Consider the following 13718-nt stretch of genomic DNA (forward strand, 5'->3'; position numbering starts at 1 on the left):
CATGCGTGAGTTTGTGAGTATGTGTTAGTGTGTGTGTGTGTGAGCTTGTGTGTGAGCATGTGTGCGTGTGAGCATGTGTGTGTGAGCATGTGTGAGTGTGTGTGTGTGAGCATGTGTGAGTGTGTGTTAGCATGTGTGAGAGTGTGTATGTGTGAGCATGTGTTAGTGTGTGTGAGCATGTGTTAGTGTGTGTGTGTGTGAGCATGAGTGAGTATGTGTGAGCATGTGTTAGTGTGAGTGTGTGTGTGAGCATGTGTGAGAGTGTGTGTGAGCATGTGTTAGTGTGTGTGAGCATGTGTCAGTGTGTGTGAGCATGTGTGAGAGTGTGTGTGTGAGCATGTGTGAGGCTGTGTGTGTGAGCATGTGTGAGTGTGTGTGTGAGCATGTGTGAGAGTGTGTGTGTGTGTGAGCATGTGTTAGTGTGTGTGAGCATGTGTTAGTGTGTGTGTGAGCATGAGTGAGTATTTGTGAGCATGTGTTAGTGTGAGTGTGTGTGTGAGCATGTGTGAGAGTGTGTGTGAGCATGTGTTAGTGTGTGTGAGCATGTGTGAGTGTGTGTGAGCATGTGTGAGAGTGTGTGTGTGTGTGTGTGTGAGCATGTGTGAGAGTGTGTGTGTGAGCATGTGTGAGGCTGTGTGTGTGAGCATGTGTGAGTGTGTGTGTGAGAATGTGTGAGAGTGTGTGTGTGTGAGAGCATGTGTGAGTGTGTGTGAGAGCATGTGTGTGTGAGCATGTGTTAGTGTGTGTGAGCATGTGTTAGTGTGTGTGTGAGCATGAGTGAGTGTGTGTGAGCATGTGTGAGTGTGTGTGAGCATGTGTTAGTGTGAGTTTGTGTGTGAGCATGAGTGAGTATGTGTGAGCATGTGTTAGTGTGAGTGTGTGTGTGAGCATGTGTGAGAGTGTGTGTGAGCATGTGTTAGTGTGTGTGAGCATGTGTGAGTGTGTGTGAGCATATGTGAGAGTGTGTGTGTGTGTGAGCATATGTGAGAGTGTGTGTGTGAGCATGTGTGAGGCTGTGTGTGTGAGCATGTGTGAGTGTGTGTGTGAGCATGTGTGAGAGTGTGTGTGTGTGAGCATGTGTGAGTGTGTGTGAGAGCATGTGTGTGTGAGCATGTGTTAGTGTGTGTGAGCATGTGTTAGTGTGTGTGTGAGCATGTGTGAGTGTGTGTGAGCATGTGTGAGTGTGTGTGAGCATGTGTTAGTGTGAGTGTGTGTGTGAGCTAGGATTGCCAAGTGTCCAGTATTCAACCGGACAATCCAGTATTTTAACAGACTGTCCAGTAAAATCTGTACAAAAATACTGGACACTTAAATGTCCAGTTTTTTTTAAAGACCCCTGTCAGCTAAATGTAAAGGACCTTCTAGGCATTTATGCATTAGAAATATGGCTCAAAAAGAAGTTACACTGTGCATTTTCTATTATATGTGTTACAGGCAACAATGAGGGTGGTCACTCATTGCTGGGTTGGTTACCTCTAGCAGCCAAGGGGGTAACATCATTGATCTGTACATGTGTTACAGGCAACCAAGGGGATAAAATGACTGCTTAATTATTTTTTGCTCTCAGAGTTTCAGGCTCATATTACGAGTTGAAAGTAAAAAGTTTGCTCTTTCATGTTCATAACGTCACAGTAAAAAATAGACTTTGAGAAGTTGCGAATACAAAATTGCATTCCCCCCATAGACTTCAATGTAGCTGAAAAATACCTAGCACCCACAAGTCACAAAAACACAATGGCGTTATTTAAAAGCATAACATAAGAAGATAATATTGCATCTTTCATAATCTAATGTTCTGCGGATAGCAGAATATGTTCTATGTATTCTTAAAGAGATATTTAAATGTATATCTGATATATTTGCACAATTATATATTTATACATATATATATATATATGTATGTATATAAACTTGATTATATATACAGTAGGTCTAGATATATACAGATATATAGGAATATCTATTTAAAAATACATAGAACATATTCCCCATTGTGCAAAAACATTGGAATGTGAGATTTATATAGTGAATACACAGTTAAACACTTATGAATATTGCATAAATATGTTTTTGATGTGTTCATCTACTCAACTGCAAAGGGCTCCAATGCACTTATATATATGTCTATATATGTATGCATATGTATTTAAGTGTTTATATTCTGTAAATACGTATATACAAATAAAATATAAATACATATGTACACACACACACACACACACACACATATATATATATATATATAAATACATATACATACATAAACATATTTAGGCATGTGTATGAATGTATCTCTATGTTAAAGCCCTTTGCAGGCTTTATATATATATATATATATATATATATATATATATATATATATATATATATATATATATATATATAACACCTGAGACCTCATATCTTTGAGCCCTTATATTTTTTTAATGCAATATTTTTATTTAATATTTTATATATATATAAATACATATACATACATAAACATATTTAGGCATGTGTATGAATGTATCTCTATGTTAAAGCCCTTTGCAGGCTTTATATATATATATATATATATATATATATATATATATATATATATATATATATATATATAACACCTGAGACCTCATATCTTTGAGCCCTTATATTTTTTTAATGCAATATTTTTATTTAATATTTTTGTATCAGATAGTATTATTATGAGTGTAATTGTACTTTTAAATGTTGATGTGTTTTGTAAATTCAGCAAAGTATATCAAGGGAATTAAGCACATTTGCTAATAGGAGTAAATTGGAAAATCATTTAAAATTGCCTGTTATATTCTATCTGAATCCGGAAAGAACAAAAATGGGTTTTATATCCCTTTAGTAGGTCCCATATGATGTAACCTGTAGTGTACTGCAAACATTTAACAATAAATGCTCTCAAGAATTAGAACATTATAGTTTTTTATCACGGCAAAGAATTTACTAGACATGTACAAAAATGCATACTTTATTATTCAGTTTGTAAACAAATAATGTAGTTATCCTCTTTCTTTGGCAATTACTTTGATCTGACACCAGATAAAAGATCAATTTAAAATATCTAAACAGCTGAAGTTTTAATATCCAGTTGCTGCTGGGTGATCCAGGTGATCCAGTTGTTATCATTAACCGATATTCTTTGTGTCCTCATATTTAAATATACAAACATATTTATTGCAGATATGTGCAGAACATCTGACCATTTAATAGTTTTAGGTAGGAACACTTTTACTATGTCAAGGGCACTTGGAAATCAGGCACAATCTTGAATCTTATGATATATGGAAGATTTATTATTCTATAATAGTTCTGCTTACATACAAACCCAGTACAAAAAGAGTGGTGTCTTGTAGGGGAATAATATATTGTAATACTACAAATGTAATGTGTTTTTTCACTATAGGCAGGTTGTTTCGCCCTCGTTGGGGCTCTTCAGTATGATGTAGGTGCTATGTTATTGGACTCAAGCATTGATTTTAGGTTTACGGCTATATGCCAGTTTTGCTGATGATTACATTAATTTTCATAACCACACTTACAAAGCATGAAATTAATGCTTGAGCAGAACAGCAGCACCAACCATAGACAGCCTGTTTGGCCTGTTTGGGGCTCATTCCTCCATTGTATTAATCCTAGCAAAAAATAAATATACTTATCTGTGCAAATTGCAACACTTACAATTCAAAATCCATTTCAATATAATGGGCAGCCTTGTAGCAAAGGGTGGAATGCTCGAGGACATCAGCATCAACCATAATGACTTGAGTGAGAAAGAGTCCCAAAGTAGCGAAACAGGCTGCCTATGGTTGATGCTGTGTTATTTAAGCCTCATATATTTCAGTTTGCTATACTACTGGTTTAAACTGACAGGAGCATAAGGGGTGCCATATTAAAATACATTTTGAATTAGTAATAGTCTGTGGGATAATTTGTATATTCTATGCATTGTATATTTATTCCTTACTGAACTAATTAAATAGAGGGTTTGTCTCACTCTATTAACAACAATACATTTATTTGGTACAATGGGAGTCCTTGCTCTAAAGGATTTCCATGGGTGTAAGTGCAGACCCTGTTCCAAGGAGCTTACAATCTAGTGTTTCAGTGCTTTGCTTAAAGAGCTTACAATCTTGTATTTTAGGAGATTTTACCTCTGGGTACTTACAGTGTAGAGAAATAAAAGAAATCCCTGATGTAAGACTGCACTCACCATTTGAGATAACACTAGTCCCTCTGAAATCTTCAATCTTCCTGCCACTGCCATAGAGTATTCCAGTCTTAGTTATACTGCTTGCCAGATATAAATCAGTCTATGCACATCTTGTAAGGATTTTTCATCCAATGCAAGAACATAGGTGCATGACACACCTTATAATGCAGTTTTTTTTCAATTTCTAATCTGAGGTATAAAATACAGGACCATTCCATGAACTATCAAATCTTGTACTTCACTAGTACTATCTGCTTCAAAAATCCAACAGTAGTACTTGTCCCACGGTGACTGTAGACATTCAAGTTTAGTTTCACAGATATAGTAGTCCTTGTTCCAGGTTGCTGCAGTTCTCAGATAAAATTTTAAACCAGCTGCAAGGTGCTTATTGGTTTCCCTACATCAAGGCATTGCATTGAGGATATAAGTGCAAACATATTAATCATATCATTGTATTCTCTTCACCAAGATCCTTAACATTATTACATTAGACAGATATGTGCAGTAAGAATGGATTTAAGCCATCAGTTTATTAAAGTTAAAGCAGTGTAAGTGTAATTATGCTTAATTGTTGGTGTTATGACTCAAGTTCTAGTGTCACAGAGATGATTTGTATATTTTATATCAATAAGCCTTGAAAAGTACAGAAAGCTTTAAACATACAGAACCAAATTAAAGCTAAAGATTTCTATGAAATGGGAAAGTAAAGAAAAAGCGTGACAGAAATGTGAGAAATTATCTGACCTCACTGCACGTCTGTGGGCTCTTGGAGCAGGATCTGTATTTACAATGTAGTGTGGTAATGAGATGTCTTGCTCAAAGAGCTTACAAACTTGTTAATCTCAGAAAATCTTACCTTAGATACTTACAGTTTAGTAATGTAAAAATCCTTGAAGGACATCTGCCATCAGCCAATAGGATTGAGCTCGCATTCTATTGGCTGTTCCAATCAGCCAATAGAATGCAAGCTCAATCCTATTGGCTGATCCAATCAGCCAATAGGATTTTTCCTACCTTAATTCCGATTGGCTGATAGAATCCTATCAGCCAATCGGAATTCAAGGGATGCCATCTTGGATGACGTCATTTAAAGGAACCTTCATTCAGTGTTAGGACGTCGTTTGAAGAGGATGGCTCCGCGTCGGCTGGATTGAAGATGGACCCGCTCCACTCCGGATGGATGAAGATAGAAGATGCCGCTTAGATGAAGACTTCTGCCGCTTGGAGGACCTCTTCTGCCCGGATCGGATGAAGACTTCTGCCCCTCTGGAGGTCCACTTGTGCCCGGCTGGGTGAAGATGGCTCAAGGTAGGGAGTTCTTCAGGGGGGTAGTGTTAGTTTTTTTTAAGGGGGGATTGGGTGGGTTTTAGAGTAGGGTTGGGTGTGTGGGTGGTGGGTTTTAATGTTGGGGGGGTATTGTATTTTTTTTACAGGTGAAAGAGCTGATTACTTTGGGGCAATGCCCCGCAAAAGGCCCTTTTAAGGGCTATTTGTAATTTAGTATAGGGTAGGGAATTGTATTATTTTGGGGGCTTTTTTATTTTATTAGGGGGATTAGATTAGGTGTAATTAGTTTAAAATTCTTGTAATTCTTTTTTTCCCCCTGTAATTTAGTGTTTTTTTTTTTCATAATTTCGTTTATTTAATTTAATTGTAATTAATTGTAAGCAGTTTAGGTAATTTATTTAATGATAGTGTAGTGTTAGGTGTAATTGTAACTTAAGTTAGGGTTTATTTTACAGGTAATTTTGTACTTATTTTAGCTAGGTAGTTATTAAATAGTTAATAACTATTTAATAACTATTGTACCTAGTTAAAATAAATACAAAGTTGCCTGTGAAAAAAATAATAATCCTAAACTAGCTACAATGTAACTATTAGTTATATTGTAGCTAGCTTAGGGTTTATTTTATCGGTAAATATTTAGTTTTAAATAGGAATAATGTAGTTAATTATGTTAAATTTATTTTGTTTAATTTAAATTATATTTAAGTTAGGGGGGTTAGACTTAGGGTTAGACTTAGGTTTAGGGGTTAATAAATTTAGTATAGTAGCGGCGACGTTGGGGTCGGAAGATTAGGGGTTAATAAATTTAATATAGTTGCAGCGAAGTTGGGGGGGCAGATTAGGGGTTAATAACTATAATGTAGGTGGCGGTGAGGTTGGGGGCAGTTGATTAGGGGTTAATAAGTATAATGTAGGTGGCGGTGGTGTCCGGAGCGGCAGATTAGGGGTTAATAATATAATATAGGTGTCAGCGATAGTTGGGGCAGCAGATTAGGGGTTAATAGGTGTAAGATTAGGGGCGTTTACACTCGGGGTTCATGTTAGGGTGTTAGGTGTAGATATAAAATTAATTTCCCCATAGGAAACAATGGGGCTGCATTAGGAGCTGAACGCTGCTTTTTTGCAGGTGTTAGGTTTTTTTTCAGCCAGCTCAGCCCCATTGTTTCCTATGGGGAAATCGTACACGAGCACGTTTAGCCAGCTCACCGCTAACGTAAGCAGCGCTGGTATTGAGGTGAGATGTGAAACTAAATTCTGCTCTACGCTCACCTTTTTGCGGCTAACGCCAGGTTTAAAAAAAACCTGTAATACCAGCATTGTCTTAAGGGAGCGGTGGGAAAAAAAGGCTTGTTAGCAACGCAAGCCTTACCGACAAAAACTCGTAATCTAGCCGTATACTAGTAGATCTACTTACTATTTCCAAGCTCCTTTCTATTTCATCCAATGTTATGGTTGTAAAATCTTTAGCCCATTTAACCTGTAACTAGTTCAGATATATTACAGCCATGTTCTTTATCAGTATATTATATAGGAAGGAAATAGTGTATAGTCCCTGATTATAAAGATTTATTGCTGGAGCCAAATTACCCAGGTCCCAATCGATCTCACGACTACCTATATGTTTATAAAAAAAAAATGTCTTAACTGTAAATAGGCAAATAAACATACGGCTAGATTACGAGTTTTGCGGTAAGAGGGGTGCGTTGCTAACTTGCAAGTTATTGTCACCGCTCACTTATCTACAGAGCTGCTATTACAGGTTTTCATAAACCCAGCATTATCAGGCAGGAAGTGAGTGTAGAGCAAAATTGAGCTCCATACCGCACTCCAATACCAGCGCTGCTTAAGTCAGCGGTGAACTGGTTTTACGTGCTTGTGCACGATTTCCCCATAGACAATTAGCCATCAATGGGGACAGCGGCTGAAAAAAAAGCCTAACACCTGCAATAAAGCAGCGTAAAGCTCTGTAACGCAGCCCCATTGATTCCTAGGTGGAAACAAAATTTATGTTTACACCTATCATGAACCTCGAGTCTAAACACTCCTAATCTTACACTTTTTAACCCATAATCTGCCGCCCCCAACATCGCCAACACCTACATTATACTTATTAACCTTTAATCTGCCGCTCTGGACATCGCCGCCACTATAATAAATATATTAACCCCTAAACCGCCGCACTCCCGCATCGCAAACACTAGTTAAATATTATTAATCCCAATCTGCTGCCCCTAACATCGCCGCCACTATACTAAAGTTATAAACCCCTAAACCTAAGTCTAACCCTAACCCTAACTTAAATATAATTAAAAGAAATCTAAATAAAAATTACTATCATTAGCTAAATAATTCCTATTTAAAACTAAATACTTACCTGTGAAATAAACCCTAAGATAGCTACAATAGTTACATTGTATCTAGCTTAGGGTTTATTTTTATTTTACAGGCAAGTTTGTATTTATTTTAACTAGGTAGAATAGTTACTAAATAGTTATTAATTATTTATAAGCTACCTAGTCAAAATAAATACAAATTTACCTGTAAAATAAAACCTAACCTGTCTTACACAAACACCTAACCTTACACTACAATTAAATAAATTACCTAAATTAAATACAATTACTTAAATTACAACCCCCCCCCCCCCACTAAATTACACAAAATAAAAAAGAAATTTGATTGAAGAGGATGCTCCGCGCCGGATGTCTTCAAGATGGACCCGCTCTGCGCCGGATGGATGAAGATAAAAGATGCCGTCTGGATGAAGACTTCTGCAGGTCTGGAGGACCACTTCTGCCGGCTTGGATGAAGACTTCTCCCGGCTTCGTTTAGGATGGATGTCCGGTCTTCAAAACTGTAAGTGGATCTTCGGGGGTTAGAGTTAGTTTTTTTTAAGGGTTTATTGGGTGGGTTTTAGTTTTAGATTAGGGTTTGGGCAATTGAAAAAGAGCTAAATGCCCTTTTAAGGGCAATGCCCATCCAAATGCCCTTTTCAGGGCAATGGGGAGCTTAGGTTTTTTTAGTTAGGATTTTATTTGGGGGGTTGGTTGTGTGGGTGGTGGGTTTTACTGTTGGGGGGTATTTGTATTTTTTTTACAGGTAAAAGAGCTGATTTCTTTGGGGCAATGCCCCGCAAAAGGCCCTTTTAAGGGCTATTGGTAGTTTAGTTTAGGCTAGGGTTTTTTTTTAATTTTGGGGGGGCTTTTTTTTATTTTGATAGAGCTATTAGATTAGGTGTAATTAGTTTAAATGTCTGATAATTTCTTTTTTTATTTTGTGTAATTTAGTGAGTTTTTTTGTAATTTAGGTAATTGTATTTAGGTTATTTATTTAATTGTAGTGTAAGGTTAGGTGTTAGTGTAATTCAGGTTAGGTTTTATTTTACAGGTAAATTTGTATTTATTTTAGCTAGGTAGTTAGTAAATAGTTAATAACTATTTACTAACTATTTTACCTAGTTAAAATAAATACAAACTTAGCTGTAAAATAAAAATAAACCCTAAGCTAGATACAATGTAACTATTAGTTATATTGTTGCTAGCTTAGGGTTTATTTTATAGGTAAGTGTTTAGTTTTATATAGGAATTATTTAGGTAATGATAGTAATTTTTATTTAGATTTATTTTAATTAGATTAAAGTTAGGGGTTGTTAGGGTTAGACTTAGGTTTATGGGGTTAATAACTTTAGTATAGAGGTGGCGACATTGGGGGCAGCAGATTAGGGGTTAATGACTGTAATGTAGGTTGCGGCAATGTTAGGGACAGCAGATTAGGGTTAATAATATTTAACTAGTGTTTGCGAGGCGGGAGTGCGGCTGTTTATGGGTTAATATGTTTATTATAGTGGCGGCGATGTCGGGAGTGGCAGATTAGGGGTTAATAATTTTATTTTATTGTTTGCGATGCAGGAGGGCCTTGGTTTAGGGGTTAATAGGTAGTTTATGGGTGTTAGTGTACTTTTTAACACTTTAGTTATGAGTTTTATGCTACGGCTTTGTAGCGTAAAACTCATAACTACTGACTTTAGAATGCGTTACGAATCTTGCGGGATAGGCTGTACTGCTCACTTTTTGGCCTCCCAGAAAAAGCTTGTAATATCAGCGCTATGGAAGTCCCATTGAAAAAAGACTTTACGCAAATTGTGTAAGTTAATTTGCATTAAGGCCAAAAAAGTCTCCCGTGCCCCTAAACCTGCAAGACTCGTAATACCAGCAGTAGTGAAAAAGCAGCATTATGAGCCTTAACACTGCTTTTTCACTCATACCGCAAAACTCGTAATCTAGCCGTATGTTTGTTAGTGTGTGTCTGTGTGTGTGACCATGTGTTAGTGTGTGTGTGAGCATGTGTTAGTGTATTTGTGTGTGAGAATGTGTGAGCATGTGTTAGTGTGTGTGTGAGCATGTGTGTGAGTAAGCATGTGTGAGTGTGTGTGTGAGCATGTGTTAGTGTGTGTGTGAGCATGTGTGTGTGTGTGTGTGTGAGCATGTGTGTGAGTAAGCATGTGTTAGTGTGTGTGTGAGCATGTGTGAGTGTGTGTGAACATGTGTGAGTATGTGTGTGTGTAAGTGTGTGAGCATGTGTGAGAGTGTGTGTGTGTGTGAGCATGTGTAAGTGTGTGAGCATGTATGTGTGTAAGCATGTGTGAGAGTGTGTGTGTGTGAGAGAGAGCATGTGTGTGTGTGAGAGCATGTGTGAGTGTCTGTGTGTGTGTGAGCATGTGTGAGTGTTTGTGTGAGCATGTGCGAGTGTGTTTGAGCATGTTTGTGTGTGTGAGAGTGTGTGTGAGTGTGAGCATGTGTGAGTGTGTGTGTGAGCATAAGTGAGAGTGTGTGTGTCAGATAGTGTGTGTGAGAGTGTGAGCATTTATTAGTGTGTGTGTGAGAGCATGTGTGTGTGAGTATGTGTTAGTGTGTGTGTGAGCATGTGTGAGAGTGTGTGTGAGCATGTGTAAGAGTATGAGCATGTGTTAGTGTAAGTGTGTGTGAGCATGTGTGAGTGTGTGAGCATGTGTTAGTGTGTGAGCATGTGTTAGTGTGTGTCTGTGTGTGTGAGCATGTGTTAGTGTGTGTATGAGGATGTGTGAGTGTGTGAGAGCATGTGTGAGTGTGTGTGTGCATGTGTGAGCATGTGTTAATGTGTGTGTGAGCATGTGTTAGTGTGTGAGCATGTGTGAGAGTGTGTGTGTGTGCTCATGTGTTAGTGTGTGTGAGCATGTGTGAGTGTGAGCATGTATGTGTGTAAGCATGTGTGAGAGTGTGTGTGTGAGAGCATGTGTTAGTGTGTGTGAGCATGTGTGAGTGTGTGAGCATGTGTGAGAGTGTGTGTGAGCATGTGTGTGTGAGTGTGCGTGAGTGTGAGCATGTGTGAGTGTGTGTTTGAGTATGTGTGAGAGTGTGTGTGAGCATGTGTGAGAGTGTGAGCATGTGTGAGAGTGGGTGAGCATGTGTGAGAGTGTGTGAGCATGTGTGCGAGTGTATGTGTGAGCATGAGTGAGAGTGTGAGCATGTGTGAGTGTGTGTGAGCGTGTGTGAGAGTGTGTGAGCGTGTGTGAGTGTGTGAGCATGTGTGAGAGTGTGTGAGCATGTGTGAGAGTGTGTGTGAGTGTGAGCATGAGTGAGAGTGTGAATATATATGTGCTAGTTTGTGTTTATGTGCTATTGTACATAGTGTGTACTCTGCAAATAAAATGTTGCTGCGATGTGCACGGCGCAAGAGTCTTCAGGATTGGCCTGAACTAAAGGTGGTAACTCTATCTGTGGGTGTGGTTTGGCAGTTTTGGGACTTGGCCTGCCTAAAAGGAAAGAGACAGGGAGTATTATTTTTTTACATTTTTACCCTCCTCAGCCCAATGGGGGTACAAAATAGTAAATTGGTGGTGATTTGCACCCCTTGCTGCCCCCCCCCCCAACACTGCCACCGGCCTTTACAGAGGAGACTGACTGGCCATTAATGGGTTATGAGTGAAGTAGGTGGTCTGCAGTGACGCTGGAGGTAAGACAAGCTGGCGACTGTAATACAGTATACAACTGATGATCACATGACTAGCTGTGTGTGAGGAGGGAACACACTGCTGTAAATATTAATAATAATACAAAAGCTCAGATGGAGCAGAACACCAGGACAGGTGCAGACAGATGCTTTTACTTATTACCATTTAAAACCACTAATATCAGGCACAGAATTTCACCAAACCAATCATAGTGAGACAATTCTGCATTGGGACTGGGCTCCTTTTGTAGCAAACCTGGCAAGACAATTTGGGACACAGATTTGCCACCTCCGCCATGTTTTCTTGGACACTTATGAGTTATACATGCTGCAGGGTATTTAGGGAGGAACATAATTTTTATGAGTTATACATTCTGCAGGGTATGCAGGGAGGAACATAATTTTTATGAGTTATATATTCTGCAGGGTATGCAGGAAGGAACATAATTTTTATGAGTTATACATGCTGCAGGGTATGCAGGGAGGAACATAATTTTTATGGGTTATACATGCTGCAGGGTATGCAGGGAGGAACATCATTTTTATGAGTTATACATGCTGCAGGGTATGCAGGGAGGAACATCATTTTTATGAGTTATACATGCTGCAGGGTATGCAGGGAGGAACATCATTTTTATGAGTTATACATGCTGCAGGGTATGCAGGGAGGAACATCATTTTTATGAGTTATACAAGCTGCAGGGTATGCAGGGAGGAACATGATCTTTAACCCTGGAAAGCACACAAATAGGGACACTGAACAACACTATTCATGTCCTCTCTGCACACCCTGCACATGTATAACGCATAAGTATCCAGGAAAACATGGCTGAGGTGGCAAACCTAGATACAGCAGTGTACAGGGATCAAACCCAACTCAACAAGGTCTACAAAATCTATGTTTAACCTCTTAAGGACATATAATGGAATTTTTCCGTCATAAAACAATTGAGCAAACTGAAAGCTGTGTCCTTAAAGGGTTAAAACAAGATTTATTTATGTTCATTTCTCGGTGCCATGTATCATGTGACAGCCATCAGCCAATCATAGACTCATGTAAATACTGTGAACCCTTGTACATGCTCAGTAGGTGCTGGTGCACAGAAAATAACTGTGCACAATTTGTTAATAGAAGTAAATTGAAAGGTATTTTGAAACTGCATTCTCTATCTCAATCATGGAATTGTATTTTTCACTTTAAAGGGACAGTAAAGACCTTGTAAATAAAATATATTTCTGTTGTGTTGATATAGAATAAAATATCAGCCAAGTCCTAATGTTTAAAAAAAAAAACAACAACAACATAATTTTCAATTGCAGCAGTACCTACTTAACACTTTCCTGCCGGGGCTGAAGTGTCTACAATGGAACAACAATTTGAAATCTTGCAATCGTGCATGTGATCACGAGATATAAATGATGAGATTGCGTCAGTGGGCGTCCCTATGATGCTAAACCCGCCCCCAGACCGCAATCTAATCAGGGAAGCACCCGTGGTGGCTTCAGGAAAGCCAATTTGTTACAGCGTTGTATTCCGTCCGAATTTTTCTGTGCTTTAGCACCGATGGACGGAATACAACGTCCTAACGGCTTAGCTTTCCTGAAGCCACTGGCGCTTCCCTGATGGGATCGCGGTCTGGGGGGTGTGCCTAGCATCATAGGGGACGCCCTCCTAACGCGATCCCATCATTGAAATCTCGTGATCATGTGCACGATCGCAAGATTTCAAATTGTTTACATCGGAACAGTTGTTCCAATGTTGACACTTTAGCCCCGGCAGGAAAGCATTAAGTAGGTTCTGCTGCAAATTGAAGTGACATCAGAATCAGATACAAAACTGAGGCCAATAATTAATGAAAAGTGCTTCCTCCCATATTACCAGTTTGAGTGACAGGCTGATATTGGAGGAAGAGGGATGCATAGTTGCCAACTGTCCTGTTTTTCCCAGGACAGTCCCATTTTTTGGCTTTCTGCACCTGTCTATTAAATCTTTCCTATGTACAGTTCAGCCTGTATTTTGTTTAATACTATTGTGTGCAGTGCAGTACTCCCACCACAGAAGTTGCCGTGGCTTTCTATTTTACTCTATTATTATTTATTGCTTACTGAATGTAAGTTTTTTTCTGAAACCTTATCTGTGATCTTCTGTTATGTTGAAATGTGTAGACTGGTGTCAGGTAAGGGGAAGCCATGTGATATATAATACCAGGGAGGGTAGGAGACA

Source organism: Bombina bombina, chromosome 7 (assembly GCF_027579735.1).
Source record: "Bombina bombina isolate aBomBom1 chromosome 7, aBomBom1.pri, whole genome shotgun sequence".
NCBI classification, from domain to species: domain Eukaryota; kingdom Metazoa; phylum Chordata; class Amphibia; order Anura; family Bombinatoridae; genus Bombina; species Bombina bombina.